A 19884-nucleotide genomic window follows, 5' to 3' on the forward strand; every position below is an offset into this window, starting at 1 on the left:
GTCCTTGCCATCCAGACAGCTAATGTACCTGAAGTCAATAATGAGTAACATCGCATGAGCTGCAAGCAATAATTTATTAAAACATATATGTCATGGGAAAAGAAAGCAATGATCAGCTTTACTTTCTGATCAATTAACAGCACTCAGGCAAGCAGAACTCAAATTATTTTGAAGCCCCAAATGAACTGATCTAGTAATTAGGAAGTCTGTAGTGCTGCCTTATGCAAGCAGCTGTTCATTTTATCATATTTACTTTTACAAATGACTGTTATCATCCTGCAACCTTAGCTTTATGACTCTTTGGAAGCTATCCAATGCTTGATTTTTACGGACGGTATATGCAGTTTAATCTACTTCAAGAGAGAGTATGGAAAATTTTGAATGAATTGGAATTGCAGTGGGAAATGTTTTAACAGCTATTTGCAAGTAATAACAATCCAATATATGCTCCCACAGACATTCCTTTTCCAAACATGCGCTTTCTAATTGGGGAGTTCTCTCCAACATGGCAGGCAGGTCTCTGAGTGATTAGGTTGTCTGACTGCTGCTCCCTTTTAGCCTGCTTGAGATCTGTAGCTCAAAATGGCTTGCATAAACCAGTCCCCAAGGCCAGACAATCCTTCACAGCATAGCTTTACATCATCTCCATTCTTTCCTTGTTTTTGTTGCTTTTTTTTTTCTTTTTGTAACCTAGAGTGTCTCTTCTCCCCTCCTTGCTTTCCCATGAGACTTAATAATCTCATTACTCGTAAGCATTTATTTCAAGGGACCAGTCGGTATTCAACTAAAGGGGAGCAGAGCCCTTAGGATATATAACAACTGGGAAGGAGATAATGCATAAAAAACCCTTCTGTGCTTACTAGAGCCAGGCAGATGGAACCACATGGTGCAGCCATCCAGTGGCACCAGCGTCCTGCCCTACCCAACACCTGGAGCAGGGTGTCCCTAACTGAGTTGGACTGCCTATCTGAGTTGGACTGGGTGAGGTGACCCCCAGAGGCACCTTCTGTGATTCTTCTTCTCACTTTTATTGCTGCTGTTACTTTAAGACCACTAATTGGCAGGGAAGAATGAAAACGAAAGGAAAGGACACAAGGAAAGCAAGGAAAAGGCAAAGGACAAAAGGCAAAGCAAAGAAGGAGGAAAAGAAGAGAGGGAGGACTAAAGTCTACCCATTGGCTGCCCCTTTGGTGAAGTTAAGTTTCCAGGTACCCCTAGACCCTTTGTTTCCTTTCCTAGTGCAGGTGGCTTTTTAAGATGGATTACTTGGCACTCACTGATTTTTTTCCCCAAACTCTTAATTTGGCAGCACATGCTGCAGTAATTAATGCGCCTAGCCCAGGAAAAGCAATTCAGCTGCAGATGAGTAGCTTATAACACTTTTATGTTGTAGAAAGACCCAAACTCTGGGAAAGAACTTGTGCTGCCTGGCATATGCAAGCAGTAGGGGCTGGACAGAAGGCTGATCAAGGAGTCCCAGGGATGTAATGTTTTCCCTCCAAAAACAGCAGCTTCTTTTCCTCTTCCCTGCTCCAACCACTATGCTTTGCTGGGATAAAGCCCAGAATCAGCCAGCAAAGCCTTGCACCCCTTCTCCTCTCTCTCTCAGGTGAAGCTGGGTGGTGGCACAAGGGACACCAGCTGGGGTTCAAGGTGGCTGACAGCAAGGCACCAGACCATGCACTCACTGAGTAGGATGCATCCCATCCTGGAAATGAGCCATTGTGTGCCTCCTGTAAGAAGTGTGCATGCTTGCACATGCTCCGCTGTGAATGAGGTTGATTCAGCATTGCCTTTATTATGTATGTGTGAAGCACCGGTTGCTGAAAACATAAAAAGTTCTGTGAGACTTGTGGTGCCTTTTGCTGAATTACTGGGTAAAGCAGAGCTTTGATAGAAGAGAGAAACCACCTATCCAAGGGAAGAAGACACCTGTTTGGACCTGGGAGATAAATTCAGCCTTGAATATGGGTCTGCCCTGAATTATTTATGCCCAAGTGGACAGCAGAAGGTTTCCATAGTCACTGAGGCACTGTGATTTCTAAAGTGCTGCTTGCTGCTGGGATACTTGTCCACCATTTTGTTTCTAGTTTATTGGCTTCCCCGTGTGGGAGATTTCATTGCTCATTGGTGTTGAACAAAACTTTTCTGAGCACCATGCCTGCTGCCTGGTGACCCTGCTCTTGTCCTCCACATCCCTGGCCTATGCCCACACAGGGACAGGGAGTAACATTTCCTTGCGCTCATGTTTTTGGTTTCATGTCCCTTAACAAAGCAATTTTTATCCAACACGGAGTTATGCCAAGATCAAAATGTGCATGGCAGGTCATTCCTATTGCTCATACACCTCCAAATGATGTGCATCACATTAGAGCCCCCACTGCAGGCTGTCTGCTAAAAGCCAGGCACTGCATGCCTGAGATGCGCACATGAAAATTTCTTTTTATCTTCTTCTTGTCTGGTCATGCAATTAGGAACAGAAAGTGTGTTGGAAAGGTGACCACACTGGCTTTTGGGATAAAAGGTTTTGGAGTCTGAGAAGCACTTGTGTTACTCCAGACACAGCCTCTGTACATTGTACGTAAGTGTCCTCAAGTTGTTGTTTTGCTTCCTTTTGTCGGTGGTGGCTTTGCAGATACCTATTAACAGTTTGGTTGTTAAATACCAGCTAGCTCAGGCCGATATTTAAGGAAGCTCTACATAAATATATGCAGGTAGCTTCAGCAGCAAGCAGGAGCTGGGCTGGAAGGGGACCCCACATTGCTCTCACCTGAGCCCAGTGATGTTCCTGCGATTCTCCAGCTCCTGATGCCACAGCCTGCTCCAAACCTTGGCTGCTGCTGCTACCGAGATAAATAAAAGAAGAGAGCTCGAGAGACAGCCAGGTGGCAGTTCCAGAGCTCTGTGTTTGTTCGTGCAGGCAGCTTTGGCAGCCCTGAGCACAGCGACGCCAGCAGAGTGCCTGGAGGAGAACATCCTGGCGCAGAGCTCATGGCTGGCACAGGGCTCCCTGCCCTCAGGGCCAGGTGCCAGCACCGACACAACTGCACTGAGCATGGATGTGTGACAGGGCCTTGGGTTGGCCGCTGCATTAGGGCCTCTTGTTCCTGTCAAGCCAAACACACAAAAGAACCAACATTTATCAGAAGGAAAAAAACAAAAACAGAAAAGAATAGAAATTAAGTACTTCACATTTTTACAGAGGAAACCCTGAGGGTTTTGTAGCATCTTCCAAAGGAAAAAGCCTTGCAGACTGATATTACATGTTGGCCACACAATAAGAGCCAGTCTTGCACAGCCTGCACCTGACTTCCTACTTCACCTCCACACAGACTATTTTGAAGGTGACACTGCCCCGCATCTTTAACAAAAGGGAACTATCCCCCTTGGCTGTGGTTCTCCAGGAAAGCACTAATGTCTCTTCCTCAGAAACAAGGGCAGTTACACCACAGTGCTGCTGAACTGGCATTTTCCAGCCACAGAAAAACCCTGTGTGGGACAGACTTAGCTCCAAATGCTGTATTGTGAAAAATGCACTGTTCCCCAGGGTCTGATGAAAGAGATGCATGGACATACCTCCCTGGACAAATGCTAAGCAATGAATTGAGGGGTGAAAGTGCAGGAAAGTATTGGCCTAAGTTTTTTGAGAACTGGCCCCATTCCCCATTTTCACTTTGAGCATCATTCACTGAGCACTCACCGTGTTATATTCGCATGACACACCACTGCAATATCACACAATTGGGAAAGTTTCGAGCTTTGCCAGGAGAAAGTAATACAAAAAATAAATAATAATAATAATAAAAAAGTATCAGTTATCCAACTACAGCACCCACCTGAAACTGGCCATGTATAAACAGGGCTAGGGTGGGCTGCAGAAGGGAAAGGTCCTAGGAGTCATCTGCTTCCCTGATCAGTCTCCGATTTGTCCCAAAGCAGATATTTGCTATTTCCAGTAATTCATTAACTCTATTGTTTCACAGTGCATGCAGCAAAAGCTTCGTTTTGCCATTAAATCCCGTGCTGCTATTTGTGGCTCTGCTGCTATTCAAAGGATTTTTTCAAGGCTCTGGCTCCCGTTTCTATGCGCTGCTCCTCATAACGGCTGGCACTCCGGGAATCAAAGACTCCATTATATCAATAGATGGTACCTGTCACTTTGTAGCATGCGTTTTATGGCAGGGTATTTATTTTTCAAAGATGTATTCCTCCCGCTGTAATCCTACATGTTCCTCCTTTACACTTGCAATGTGTCAGGCTTTAAAGCAAAGGACAAAGCAGTAGAAAATAGGAGACTTTCCACCCACCCAGCCCGTTTCTTTTCAGATATGGAGAAATTAAAACACAGGGCTTTGTGGATGAATTGCTGTCAGAGCCATTTGATAACTAGGATCCCTGTAGAAGCTTTTATAACAACATTAATAAAGATGCACCAGCACTAAGATCCCTGTGTGCTGCAGTTAGTATTATTGCCTTTCAGATAATAAATCACTTTTTTTTCAGAGATAACAATTTTCCTGCATCTGTGCCAGCACGATGGCTACACCTCCCGTTTCATGCAGTGCAGTTATTCACTTAAAAGATGCAAAATACTCCACCATAATTTGACAGGTGCTTCCTCCTCCACCAAGCCCTGGGCCAGGCTTTGTTTGCTGTTAGAAGTCTGGATGCGTGAAGAGCATAGGGTCAGTGGTTGCTTCCTCCACAGCTCCAAGCCTGGAGCTTTGGGGCTGACCCAGGAGCCAGCCCCAGGCTGGAGAGTTCTGGCAGGGAGGAGGCACAGAGTCTGACTCCAAATGCCACACCTGTCACCGTGCCAGGTAATGTTATTGGGTTTGTTCTGAGGTGTCTGATATACCTTGTGCAGCACATGCTCCCCAGGAGCTGCTGGGGACACAGGGAGGATGGGGTAGGCAGACTGACATGGCCCAGGCAGCAGCAGGAAAGATGGTGAGCTCTTGTCTCAGAGGGATGCACAGCTAGGCTGTAAATAAACAAGATAAAACCAATTTTGCTCCTTCAATTCCCATGGCAAGCACAGCTCTAATGAAAGAAGACCACAGTAGCTGAGCTGTTAGCAGTTCTAACAGCCAGTGCCTGGTGTTACAGACCAGCCGTATTGGCTCCTCTGGGATACGAGACTACCTGTCTATTCCTAGCTTTAAGCAGTGCCAGTTTGAGGGATGTAAGACTGAAAAGGAGCTCCTGAGCTTTTAAGACAGCCACTTACCAAATACTCTAGTCATACAATTTCAGAAGCTGACCAAATTGCCTTAATGATGACCAGGTTCTGTATCAGTACTATTCTATTCCAAACCCTCTGTACACTGAGAATGTAATACATTTTATAAAATTCTGCCTAACTGTATTTCCAAATCTTTCTATATCAATGATATCCTTTGGCTTAAGTAGCTTTTCTTCTCCTGTTTCTCTAGAATTTAGCGTCATGATGTGTTTGCAGGGAACAACTGCACCCCTCTGCACCTTCTGCTTTTCAAGATGTGACCCAAGCCCTAGGCTTTCCATCCCACATCCATCCCACAGAAATTTGAGGCAGCTCTTGCATTTGTCGGAAGCAAGGGGCACCACTGCAATGTGCAGTACTCCAACCGAAGTCTCAACACGAGCTTCTACAAAACTGAGTGCTGCTTTCGCTCCACTGGAAGCATGTCATCAGGGATAGATAGCCTCAGATGGGATTTGCCTTTCATGGTCGGATCACGCTGGTGACGGTATTCATCCTGACTGGCTCAGTGACCCAGTGCTTTCTCCACACTTTCATTTCCAGCTGAGAGATTACCAGGTTTTAGTGAAAATTCTTCACATTAGACTTCGAATTATCTTGTCCTTTATTCCACTGAAGTTTATTGCACTGTCACCCTCTTTGGGATTGTTGGTTTTTCTGCCTGACATCTTCATCCCCTGCCCCACTGATGATGCTTCCCACTTTCATGTCACCAGAAAATTTCAAAGGAACTATTAGTTTTAAGGATCATTACTGAAAATCTATCCCCAGCTTAGCGTTTCTATGGTTCACTGTGTTTTTCCATGTTAGTTGATAATTTCTTCGATTAGATAGTTCCTGTTTTTTTTAAGAAGAGTATAGATTTTTTAAAAAATTTTGTTCTTTGAAGAGTGAAGGTTGCTTTATATCTGAGGCTAATTTAGGTCAATATGGCAGATGTTTTGCCTCCCTGTTCTCACCAGTATTAGCACTGTCCAACCCTCTCATCTCCTGTAGTTCCATTACAGATTGCAGTTTATTTGGTTTTTATTTTCCTATTATTTTTATATTAGATCTCCAGTCATGTATATTAGAGAAGTTGCTTCTATCCCCTTCATTTCCAAGTTAAAATTCTTATTGTGATTTAAAACAGCTTCAAGCCATGAGGCACAGCGGTGCCAGCAGATAGACAGCTTTCTATTTTTGCACAGATACACAGAATCAACCACTCAGTGTATTTGTGTGAGTGAAAGAGTTGAAAATGCACTTAAGTGGTGCATTGCTTTTTTAAAATCAGGACACATACCAGAGGAAGACTCTGAAATCGGTACCATTTAACTGTTTGCACCTGTGAAAAAAATGACCATACTGTATTTTATTTACCTATGGATTCAAGCAACACTCAGTCCTGGAGAGGTTTTTATGCAGTAGGATAGAAAGGGGTCTGTGGGGACTCAACGAGAGAGGAGCAGTATTTACAATGTTTGTAAAACCCAAAAAAAAGCCTTTGGGTTTTTCAGGTAGAGGAGCCAAACTCCCATGACATTCTGGGTTTGCCCATCAGTGACAGCTGGAATCAGGGTGAAGGCAGGTGGCATGGGGAAAGCGGTTGGTGTTGGTGACAGAATCAAGTTCTGGGTGCCCACACTTGCCCAGGACCAAGAGGTTCCCACCAAGGAGGATACATGGAAGCAGAAGAGCACCTTTTGCTCTTTTATTTGCCAGGAGCAGCTCTCAAGCTATCACATCGCTGTTAAGAGAAGAAAAAGAGTATGTGGGAAGGCCCACAAGCTGTCATGCTGTGTTGCAGACTCAACTGCTATTTGTCTGTAGATACATCCACCATTACTCTTCAGCTGACATTCTTGATTTGTGGCCCTTAATATCTTCAAAGTAATGCTCTTGCTAATTGTAGTCATGCTATTGATTTTCATAGAGGCATTTTACTCCATACGAATCCATTGCATTCAAACCAATTAATCATGCATCACTAACTTAACTGCAATGGTGGTTTTAACGTGAATATTCAAGTAGTGCTTCTCTTCAGGGTTTGTCAACAGCTTCCATCTGAAGACAATTTCAAAGCCGTAAGAAACTGCTTAATATAGTTATTGGATGTTCACCAGTTCATAAGACCCTGCCCCAGCTGCCTCATATATTTTATGCAGAACAAAATCTTCTAATTAAGTAGATGAAAGAAAAGAATTAACATACCACCTAGGGGATTGAACATACATGATTATTAAGAATTATAAAAAAATGAAAAAGGCATACCCTGCTCAAAAAAAAGGGATTAAAATCAGGCTAAGTGGGGGAGAAAGCCTCCTTTACACTGCAATGGGGAAATGAAAGATGAGGAGTTCAGGCCAGCTGTTTTCCACAACTGACACTGGAGTGATTTGCTGGAGTTAAGGCATTCTGGAGATTCTGGAAGCAGTGGTGTGTGCTCTGTGAGTTCCTCAGCCCGTTTCTGTTCCCCCCCTTTGAGGACTTGGCTTGGGAGGTTCTGTAGGACAACCTGCATGGCTGACTGCAGTACAATAGTCCTTCCCTCTTGCCCTCTCTGACCCTGCCCAGGCCTCATGGGACCTCAGGGCACCCCACCTACCCCAACTTTTCCCTTACTGGCAATTCTGGTATAGGCTGAGCCTTAGAGAGATCTCAGAGCTTCTCCATGTCTACAGACTTCGGATGCTTCAGCAATGAAGCTTACTGCTGCATCAGCAATAGTCAAGTCACCATCATGCTCACCCACCTACTTCTCCCAGGGCATCTGCACAGGCAGGGAAAAGAAAGAGCATGGATGGAGCCAGAGTAGTCATTGCATTCAGCCACCGCCACCACAAACACAGACACAATTATAGAAGTGCTGGATAGGGACTATGGGAAAGATATAACAGCATTCCAGGTGCAACATGACAGACTTAATGATATAAATAACAGGGCTACTTGGGGTTGGTCCATCCCACCTTCCCTGACATCCTTTTGTCTGCCTGCAGAAATAGTGATGTCCACTAGGACATTTTTGAGCTTATTCTGAAGAAAATGCAAGCTTTTGACTGCATCGAGAGAGGTGTTTGGTCTCTAGTGGACAATAGTCACATTAGGGTCACTTACATAATAGTAATTCAAACACGTGAGGGAATAATTTGTCTCCTCAATATCCACAGTATAATTAGTTAGTCCCTACTATGCACTGCACTCATTTAGTCACACATCTCTGGAATAGAGACCTTAAACACACTAACGTAAAAGAGGAAAAGGGTAGGGTGTGCAGTTCAGACCATATGAGACGAACGTGATTCATACGCAAAGCCTTGGAATAATTTTTGAAGAAGAAATAATTAAACATGTGAGGATGGATGGAAAATTAATGCAGCATACCTGTCAGATGAGCCTTCTATCTTTCTTGGAAATCATAATTGATATTTTTAACTGTTCTCATTATGCATTACTAAGATCAAACTCTCATTCATCTAGATGTCTGTAAAACATCTGCTATACAGCCACCCAGGAAATTATTTTGAGAAGAATGGGTATGAGCCATGTAGTGTGAGTAAGGATGCTTGAAGGGAGAATGTCAGCAGGATGTACTGGAAGGGGCACTGTGAGGCTGGAAGGGGATGATGAGATTCTTGGGAACTGGATCTAGTTCAGTGTTATTGCTATTATCAGTGTAAAAAGTGGATGAGAGCTCATGAGGTTTGCCAAGCACACCATCCTCAATTTGGAGGAGACTGGCTGTCACACAGAGATTGCCCCAAGTACAGGAAGAGTTGGAAAGGAGGAGTGCTGTAACACACAAGGCCATGCACTACAGCAACAACAATAAATGTGTGCTATAAAGCTGGGAGTTACTCAGCTGGCAAAAAAAAAGTCACCAAAATAATGTGTGGGTATGTGTGCATGTACACATGTACTTCACGGAATCACAGAATGGCTGAGGTGGGAAGGGAACTCTGGAGGTTCAAACCCTGCTCAAAGTAGGACACCCAGAGCAGAATGCCCAGGGTCAAATGTAAATATTCACTTATGCAAAACTATGTGCTCTTAGCCTTGCAGTCAAGGAAGGCAAGTGAAATGTTGTGACTGAGAACACTGACTGTCACTGTGGTTGCCAACCACTTATGTGAAAGTTGAATTTTAACTAGACTGGACACAAAGGAGAGGACTTTTAGGATGAGCAGAGCTATTGGCTGCCCTTAGCAAAGAGGACTAGGACAGCTGGGTTTGTTGAGCTGAGCCAAGCCCTCGGGAAGGATGAGGCTCCCCCACATCAAGGAAAAGTTATTTCAGATAAAACGCAAAAATGGCACATCAGAAAAATAGCATTAACTGGCCATGAAAGAGAAAAGAGAGACTGGAAGCCAGGAGGTGGTTTTTGACCACTGAAGTCAGCAAAAACCTCAAAGTGAGACCAGTGCAGTCTCAGATGGGATTTGTGCCCCATGTGCTAGGGGATAAGAAGATGCAGAAATTCTGTCTGAGCTTACATACATAAGAGAGCCACAGGCTAAGCAGATGCAGAAGATATAAAGGTTAGACAGATCTAGATTTTGATGTTTGAGTGAAGGGTGCTTGATACCATGTTGGCACCAAAACTGACTTCAAGTAGATCCAGTTCCGCTGTGAACATCTTGTGTACCTCTATTATCCATAAACCATTTAGTGTATTCAAATACATTACAGGAAGAAATCATTCGTCTAAGGTTTCTAACAGAGCCTTTAAATGTGTTCTCTTTCGATTTGTTGTTCCCCATTTAAAATAAATAAGCAATCTGTATATCAAGTATTTCTGTTCATTTCATAGTGTACCAGTCAAACAGTAATGTGTCTCTTGCAGGCACACTTATTAATTTCTGCATGATGTCTAAAAGAGAATTAGGTAAATAAGAACAATTGTACTTATTATTTAACAATTATATGGAAGAAAAATCTTGAGTCCTCAACAGGAAACATTACACTAAAAAACATGGAGAGATAAAGGAAACATAAATATTGCCCTACTGCAAAGGATGCTATGGTTCTTCCTCAATATAAATGTTAAAAAGTAATTATGAGAACCTACCCAGTTCTCAGTCTATGTGGACAATAATACAACACCCCTGCTGTGTTTGAGGCACACTGAGTCCATAACGTTATAGTTATGAGACATAAATACCACACACTTACATCCAGTGTTGTTGATAGCATTTATCTTCATACTGTAAACTCTTCTTCTGGGCCATCTTTCTTGGATAGAAGGAGGTGAGAGGCACATCTGTATGTGAACAATGAAGAACTGTTCACCACCACTGATTTTGTCTAACCCTCTAACATGTTTTACTCCTACAGTGAACACTTGACCTAATCACGCTATTGATTATATTTTATTGTGATTTACTATAAATCTAGAACTACTTAAGCAAGAGCAGTGAAATACTCCAAGTTAACATCCAAGTATGAGAATAGAACCAGAACTATTTACAGTAGAAAAGAAATAAATGCAGGTTATTTTCTTTGAATCAGTTAATAAATGGACAGAAACAAGACTGTTCTATAATTATTCAGCATTACGGTGATTTCAGTAGACTGGTTTCAACTCAAGGAATTGGTTGGAATTGGGCAGCTGGTGACAAGCCACCTCTTCCATGGGATGACCAGACACAAAACAAAGCAATAATTTTCTGCAGTCACAGTAAAAAACACTTTCTAAACTCAGAAAGAGGCTTTACAATGCCTATTTGCCAATAGTAGACTAAGAACCCCCTCATGGAACTATTTGTTTCTTCTTAAAGAAAAAATGATTTTTATGAAAATATTCAGATAGTTAAAGATTTTACAAGAGAAAGTCCTTTTCACTTGAAGGAGGAACTACACTTTGATATATATATGTGGTAGATACTGAGATATATCTTCAGTATTTTCTCAGTGTGAGCAGAGATGCTGACTCACTGGAGCATCTCTCCTGAGAGGTAGCTTCTGGCTTCTTTACAGCTAGTAGTGGTGTTATGCTCTGAAGTGTTATTACAATTACAGCACTGAAGGCATGTCATGATAACAAGAGCTAAGATTTTGTATGTATTTATGAAATTCTACTTATCTCTGTGGGTAGTAACATATCCTCAGGTACAGAAGAAAGTGTCTTCAATGCATTAATATTGATAGCATTATTTGTGTCTTAGAATTATGAATGTGGGATGTTAAAAAAAAAAGTTCTTAGCACTTAAGAAGTTCTATGTTGCTTCAAAGATAATCCTCCAGGGATAAATCCTCCTGTCAGCCTCAAAGAGCTTCACAGAGTACATAAACATAAGAGCAGGAGGCTGAAGGGAGAGTGCTGAGGATGTCGCATTTTGTCTTTGCAAATATGACTCTTGTCTAAACTTTAGTTGGTTTATTCAGACTCTGAATTTTGTTTCAGAGGATGCAAGAAGTCAATCTAATGTTCAGTTCTGCCTGGATTGGTCCAAGAAGTAGGAGTACATGTGACAAATAAGAAGGGACTCAAAAGAGATTGCTTGCACTTCTTATTTCTTCTTTTTTTCCCCTAAAAGACAACTCAGTAGCATTTGATTTGGAGAACACAAAAAGCCTAAAGCCAAAAGGGCCTTCTCACAGGCCAACTCTCATCTGAAAATATCACTACTGCTGCTAATTCTTCTCTATGCTTCTTTGCTGTACTGTTGTTCCAGCTTTGCCATAAAGCCACTGGAGAGATGCAGCATGACTGTCTAAATTTAGATCACTTAAAGTTTCTTGGGATGTAAAAGGAAGAGGAGAAAACTCTGCCCACTAATTGCTGTTTTTTTTTTTTTTCTTTTTCATGTTCTGGTTCAATCTGAGATTCACAACACAGTGAGTGTCTATTACGCACTAGTGCATACTATCCTGAGATACAGAAATTAGATCGTGTATAATCCCCAGGATGCTCACTCAAAGGTGACCATGGGAGGAGCAATCTCACTCCAGCACCATTGGAATACTCACTGAGGCTTCTGGGCAGTGCCTGGGACCAAAGTGCTGAAACTTATTTAGGAAAATCTGAGGAGTGAAATGGACTAACTCATGTCAAGCTGAGGACCGACACAGGCAGGAAAGTAATAGAGGAAGAAAGCATTTCTGCACAGAAAGGGAAGGAATTAAATGTAAAGGGAATGCTGTCTTGAAAAAAAAGGCTAAGGGAAAAAATAAACCAGGTTTATAAAAAGAGGAAGAGGTTTAGAAATATCAGGTTGAAAATAAACAAGCATATCTGGAAAGATAAATACCATTTAAACAGAGAGAAAATCGCTACAAGGGAGGGAGTGAAACTATTACAACAAACAACTCAGTTTTATAGGAAGCAGCTTACAGAGAGGATTTTAAAATTCTGGGCTCGTTTTTCACGCAGTGTGATTTCAAAGTACAAAGCACACCTTCCCTGCCTCAATCAGCACTCAATGTCTCTGACTGGATGCCTTGATCCCACTGAGGTGGCCGGTCCAGGCGGACAGCAGCACAGGGAGAGTCTCCCCAAAATCTTGTCCTGGAGAAGCGACTCAGTGCAGGAGGTCCTGTCACTTCTCGCATCCACCTTGACCAGGAGCAGACATACAGAGCTGTTGCTGCAAGCAGCACTGGGGAAGCATGGGGGGACCACAAAAATGGCCCATGGAGTGGACCACCTCTCTTACAAGGACAGGCTGAGAGAGCTGGGGAGAAGGCTGTGAGGTGATCTGATAGTGGCCTTTCAGTATCTAAAAGGGGTCTCTAACGAAGAAAGGGACAGACTCTTTAGCGGGGTCTGTGGTGACAGAACAAGGGGAAATGGTTTCAAGCTCAAAGAGGGTAGATTTAGGTTAGATATACAGAAAAAGTCTTTTACAGTGAGAGTGGTGAGACACTGGAACAGGTTGCCCAGCAATGTGATTGATGCCCCATCCCTGGAGACTTTCAGGGTGAGGCTGGATAGGGCCCTGGGCAACCCAATGTTGCAACAGGATGTCCTTGTTTATTGCAGGGGAGTTGGATTAGCTGGCCTTTAGGGGTCCCTTCTGACTCTAAAGATTCCATAATTCTATTCTATGATTCTATGACCCCATGGTGTGCATATGGGGCTGCATAGCAGCAGCAGGGTTGCATACAAAACGAGAGCATCCATGTCTCTCCACAAAGGTCTGCATGCAGAGCACCTGCACCCACACATGGGGCATGGAGGGTACAGCCCACATGGCCTGGGAGGGACATTGTTCCATTTTGGGATCACAGAAGCGTGCATAGAATGTTGTGGGTGGTTATTAACATTTTGCAAATGTTAGGTACTGGAGTTTATCTGATGTGTTGCTGATTTCAGAGCTGAACATGTACAGTTCATTGATTACAAGTTAAATACATGCTGCTAATAAATCAATAAATTGCTTTTATCCCACTGTGATTTTAAGCATGTGAGCTGGCTAGTTTTTCCTTGCAGAAGGACTGCATGTCCCTGTTCATTGCAGGAGGGTTGGATTAGATAACCTTTCAAGGTCCCTTTCAACTAAAACAATTATGATTCTACGTGCTAGTGATGCTGTATGAAACTAAGACTGTGCTACCCTTAGTGGTTGCAGTAGCCAGGACACCTGAGACACTATCTTCCATGAGTAATTTTAGGATATAGCCTATTTTTCAGTGTTCTCCTGACGGTGACCACCAGAGCAGTAGCCAGTAGCTCTAGTTTCATGGAGATATTGTTTCCCTTTACAGTTACTTGCAATGGTTGCATGGCATTGGATTATTTCAGATAAAAGTTTCAGTAGTGAGTAAATGAACTTGTGATTCCTAATGACAGCTGTGAGAGCTGTTGTCTTTGCTGCTGTCATTGCGTTGCTGGACCATAACTGAAGAAACAACCACAAACGGATCAGCTGGAGAAACTGAGTGAAATGTAGAGTAACCCAGGTTACGTGCATACTGAAAAGGCACCCGAAACAGATCCAGGCCTGCCATCACATTGCTGACTGCTGGATAGTTAACACTGAGATCCAGATCAGGGCATTGCCTAGAAAATGAAATTATAATTTTCATACTAATAAATATAAAAGAGCAGTGGCCTGTTTGTAGCATTGTAGCATTATGCACTGCTGGAGTGCTGCTGGCCGGACATCAGCGTGTGCTCTGTGCTGCAGATCTGCTCCAATGATACACTGCAGTGCAAGAGAATTTTAGGTCTCCAAAAGGTCAGTTTCAGAGCAGGTTTCATAAGTAGAACCTGGACCCCAGTAGCTGGTGATAAAAGCCTTCATTATTGACGTATTTTAAATAAATAGGCAGGCATGTACCTTCAGGTGAGCGCACGTCTGTCCCGGTGGAATGCTGCACGTGGTCTGGACTTGGACAAAAGGAGCCAAAGGACGCTGGTGAATATCTAGTGAATACTTCCACTGCATTAAAAGAGAAAAAAGCTGGGTGACTGCTGGTTGGCTGCAGAAAGAGGAAAAGGATGGATTTCACAGGCTCGCTCTGAATTTACTGGAATAAAATCTATACCTTTTGAAAATTTACTGGAATAAAATCTATACCTTTTGAAAATATTGTTTATTGCAATTAACCCAGACTGTGCTATATTGGTATTCCTAAAGATGAAACACACCCATAGCCATCCTGTGTGAGTAGTGACCCCAGGTATCCCCCATCCCCATCCACACTGACCTGCTTCTTTGGGCTAGAAGTGGCCAATCTCCAATGGACACGGCAGCTGGAAAATCGATTGCCCCGGGCTGATTAATAACTGATTTTTCCACCGATCAAAACGCTCTTCCTGCATTGGCCTGGCAGCAGCCAGCGGCGTGGCAGCGTACAGCTGCACACGTCGGCTCCAAAAACTCCATGCTTTCTACATTTCCCCTACATCTTGCGCAAACGGGCCGGACCGTTTGCTAGGGCAGAGGCGGGCGGGGCCGGTGTCTGCCCGCCAGGCGGCGCTGCGGCCCCTCATGGCGCCGGCCCTGGGTGCCCCGCGTCCCCAGAGCGGCCGAGGCGGCCGTTCCCTCAGCAAGGTGCGGTTTGTGTCGACGTCAGCTCACTCCGCCAAAATTATGCCAGTGCGCGCAGTTAACGCGCCTTCCGTGGGCTCCGCAGTTAGCTTAAAGCGTGCGAGTTTTGTTTTGGGCCGTTTTATGCGTGGCTCACTGCTGCGCCTCCCGAGTAGGGAATCCCATCTGCCCTCGACAGGAGAGCCGCGGCCCAGCACAGCACACTGGCAAGGTGCTCTGGTGTGCCCAGCAGGGCTACTCCTCTGCCGACAGGCTGAAGATCTTCATCAAGTGCTGGCACAATAGGCAGTGAGGGCAAGAGCTCTGCCGTGGGCCCCCTCTGCCAGGAGGGGAATGCTGGACCATCACGTCCCATCCTTGTTCAGTACAATCCCTTAGATTTACTCAGTGTCTCTTCCTGAGCCCCCTAAATGTGCACTGTTGCCCTGCCAGGTGCACAGGATTGATTTGAAAACCAGAAATAACACTGCAAGGACCAGTCGGCTTCACAATGTCAGACATGCTTCATTTCCCACTTGATTTTGTGTGGCTTTATCCAGCTGCCTGTGGATCTTATGATAGCATTTCCCAATAACTTACAGAGCTCCTTATCACCCAGATGTCTCTGCTGATGGAGGTTTCTGTAACCAGCCCAGCCGCTCTCACAACTGGTCAGAAGAAGGCTGTCCTGCCTCCTGTACTGCGAGGCCATCCCTCCAGCCATGCTTCAGCTTTCCAGCCCTGCTGTGCTGCTTATGATTTTTCAGCAAATGAACGTGACCGCCCTTAGTTCCTACAGATAAACAGCTTCTGTATGTAACGTGTCAAATGGAAATGTGCCCAGCGCTGTAAAATCAAGGTCTTGGTGCTCGTTCACATTAGAGACCTTTACCTAACTCTGGCAAATTGCATTACATTTATATCCAATTTAATGCTTCCATAAAATGCCACTCCAGGCTGTAAATAAGGAGTTGACCCTCAATCATTTTTATTGACTTAATGCTAAAGCCCTGACCGCACTGTCAGGGTTACTGCACTTCTGCAGGATGAGAGGAGCACATGGACTGGCACTCACTCGCTCTGACTCAGCTGTGCACTTGTCCCAGCATTTTCTAAGGCAGAACAAAGATTTATTTCCATCACCTTCCACTGAGACAGGACAGAGGTGCTGCCCCTGAAGGCTGCTGTCCTGTGTTGGAGTGAGAGTCCTGACAGGCTTCTCTCCCCACCTGCACTGGCTTAACTTCATTCTCCTATTCAGTGCATACACACCTGATTTATGTCATCGTTAATGAAATAAGAATTACGCCTGTTGCTTATGCCCTAAATTCCTATTACCCCTAACAACCTTGCAAAGACATCCCCTGATTCTGTGTTCAGAAAATTTCCTTTGTTCCCCCTCAAGACACCATTAGTAAGAGCTAAATAGTGGACTTGAAAGGCAATAAATACATCTGCATTTCTAAGCATGGCTGATGCTTTCTTTCTTTGAAATTGCTTACATGTGGCACCTACTTGCCTGAGTCATTAATTCCTCTTTTGCCGAGACTGTCTCCATTATTTTTATGCTTTGTCCTTGGTGTTTGCTTACATTGTCCCCGTTTTCCATGTCAGAGAGCGCAAGGTGCTGTACCCCATTAAGGATGACTAATACATGGACAGAGAGGAAAAAAAGAGATTAAACCAGAAAGAAATGCATACTAAAAACATCGCATAGTACTTAACAGAAAGCGCTACTGCTCATATGAAAGCAATCTTGTGAGAGGAGACTCTGGCTATTAGAAAGTGAATGCACATGACTGGGGTGGAAATACAATTAAACCACCAGAGTAAAATAACAGAAAATGCGGTAGCGAGGTTAATAATAAACTCCAGTCATGAAAGCACGAAGTGTGGAAAGGAAATTGCACTGCCAGTCATCGTCTCTTTATTAGGGAACTCATTAAAACCAAACAGTGCAACTTCTTGCAATGGAAAATGCAGACGGGTCCGTCCTGCAGAGATAGCAACTCTGCCAGTGCCCAGGAAGGCACCAGGCACAGCAGAGGGGAGATCACTGTGCGTGCTAATGTCATATTGTCATTAATTAGTTTATGAGCATTCTGTGCATGTGCATCACAAGCACAGCTTATTGCACAGCACTACTCCCTTGGCTTTCCTTTATCTCACTCTGCCTCGCGTACCTTGCAATTTAAAGCCCCATATTTCAATTCCATGACAGAACAATCTGATGCAAAATTTTCTCTCCTCACTGCTTCAGTCATCCTGGCTGATTTTATTCCTACTTTGCCAGTTCTCGGCTTTTTCCATGTTGACTGTCCCTCCAGCTCCATGTGTCCTACTCCCAAATTCCCTCTTCAAATTCCTTTTCCCCCCTCTCCTCTCTTGCCTCTGCCTTCCCTTAGGAGCAAACACATTGCCCCCTGCTTGCAGCTGGCCCCTGGGGTACCAGCAGGCAGTGATGAGAAAAGGCCAGAGAAATCAGGAGTGGTGTGGTGAGGGAAGGAGACCAGACACGAGGGTGTGCTCCTGTGTGTAATTTTTGCCCAATAAAAAGGAAAATAACAGTGGAAAAAGAAATCTGATGAAAGCAACACATTTACAAAAACATTTCAGTTCTGGGTCTTATTCAAAGTGAAGGCTCTGTCAATACAATTTGCTGAGACTCAAAGACCTTTAAATAATTAGAACAACTTTTCTGCATCTCATTTGAAAAGTGCAAGGGTTACCAAAATATATGTTGTTTCATTGTATTCTTCTGTGGGTATGTTAGAAGCACAGACTCAATGTGCATTCGTATTTGGAGCTTGCTGTCTTTAGCTTGTGCTCTCCAGCTAAGGAAACTCAAGGTGAGAACACAACTGGTGATCCTGAGAGCCCATTTAAAACCTTATCCCGCACTGCTACCAGGGCCCATGTGTTCACAAAAAAATGTAGGGAGGCCCTATCTGTGAAATTCTATATTCAAATGCTTATGAGAGCAGAACTGTCGAATGTCTCACAGTACCTTGCTTTCCATGTTAGGGTTCTGCTGAGGGAGGGGTGAGGGTGAGGAGCAGCTTTGTTCCCAGGAGCCCCCCCTTTGTCCCCCTGGCAGAGCTGGGGCTGGCTCCTCCTCTGGGCTTGCCTGTTTTCTGTGCCCTGAGAGAGAGCCCTGGAGTGCTGCTTCACTTTCCCCTCCCTTTCTTGCTGTTGATGCCTATTTTCCTGAAAATTGTTTTCTCCGCCACTGCTATGGGATTTCACACACAGAGTTTTCTCTCCAAGCCTTTCAAGGCTACAGTGGCCCTCAGTACGAGGTTGCCGGAAGCGAACAATTTGTGTGAACCAAACCTGGGTAAAAGGAAGTGTGATTAATACTGTAAGTAATCAACACACCATGGTATCACTGGTGGCAAAGAGACTTCCAATCTGCAGATCACCAGAGGAGTGGGTGGCGGGCTTTGCTGAGTCCCCACAGCATTCTGGGGCCATCGGGTTGCATGGGGGCCCTGGTGCCTATGGTGACACTGACAAATGTGGTCTTTAGCCCTTCCTCTGGGTTTGGTCTGAGGTCAAGGAGAGCCTACCAAACCCGACAATCAGCAAACAGAGATGTTTCCCAAACTGCAGTGTTTGCAAGATGGTGCTGCAGGGGAGAAGGGCGGTGCGGGGATGGCATCAATCTGTAAAACTGGGCTTAGGAAAATCAAACCTCGCCTAATCTGTGATAGGCACAGTGGGTGGTGAGAGGAGAAGAACCACCAGCGTGCTTTTCTTCTGAGTGTATGACTGTTGAGCCACTGAATTTAAATCTCCTGCAGTTAAGCTTAAGCTTGAGGAGAAACACTTGAAAAAATGTAAACAAGAAGTGACAGAATCCAGACCTTAAACACCTACTCTGATAGCCTAAGAGAAAGCTTTTAATAGCGGGGAAAATAATCCTCTGACAGGAAATAAGCCATAGGGGGAAAAAAAGCATAAGCAGCAGCTGAATATTTGCTGAGATTCAGGGGAGGCAGAAGAGGGTTTCCTCTTGGGATCAGGATGGGATCCAGAAGGCACTGCTGAGAACAATAACCCTCAAACCTCCTCCCCAGATTGCGCAGGCATTTTGCAGTCCCTGAAGGCTACCAGCATCCCCCTCCCATCGTGGCTCTCACTTGGTGGCCTTCTCAGCTGCAAAATTTAAACTACTCAACTACAAATTGGTTTACAAACGGCGGCTGGCACCTTGTGTTTTAGCTGGAGTCACTGGTGATGTATCCAGGCTTCCTGGAAACGTATTCAGAAAGGCTTGTATTGATTTAGACCTCCACGCTGATCCATTATTCCCAGTGAAAACCTCCAGGGGCTGAGATTTGTTTCTTCAGCTGATGATCATGGCAAACAACCCCTAGCCTCAGTCAGACAGGGCACTTGACAAAACCAGTTTGGGGAAGACAGAGGCATTTCATTTGACGTAGAAAATAGTGTAAGAGAATTCTATTATCCTGGGTGTTCAATCTGTCTTTCCTCCTCCCGGCTTCACTTCCCCTCTTGACACTGCTCTGGTGGAGGCTGAGCCAAGCAGTCGAGCCCCACACTGCACGCAGTCAAGGTGTGAGTTATGCTGACCCCAGCCTTGTGATTAGCTCTGTGCAAGGTTGGAGCCTACCTGCACTGTGGGACTGGGGCATCATTAAGGAATCCTTTATAGGCAGCCCT

The 19884-nt window shown here is 44.4% G+C and overlaps 1 long non-coding RNA gene across 4 annotated transcripts; it reads right to left on the reverse strand.

The window, feature by feature from the left end:
* LOC110396999 lies at positions 8-16644 on the reverse strand. 4 transcript variants are annotated; one of them, XR_002437454.1, is made up of 5 exons: positions 14876-16644; positions 14506-14607; positions 10397-10484; positions 2771-3107; positions 8-1823 (listed from the first exon to the last, which is right to left on the reverse strand). It is a non-coding gene; the product is annotated as an uncharacterized LOC110396999 (long non-coding RNA). The 4 variants fall into 4 exon arrangements; XR_002437455.1 differs by lacking the exon at positions 8-1823 and adding an exon at positions 1906-2639; XR_002437453.1 differs by lacking the exon at positions 8-1823 and adding an exon at positions 4859-4984 and having other exon boundaries at positions 1906-3107.

The sequence above is a fragment of the Numida meleagris genome, chromosome 3, assembly GCF_002078875.1.
Source record: "Numida meleagris isolate 19003 breed g44 Domestic line chromosome 3, NumMel1.0, whole genome shotgun sequence".
NCBI lineage: Eukaryota > Metazoa > Chordata > Aves > Galliformes > Numididae > Numida > Numida meleagris.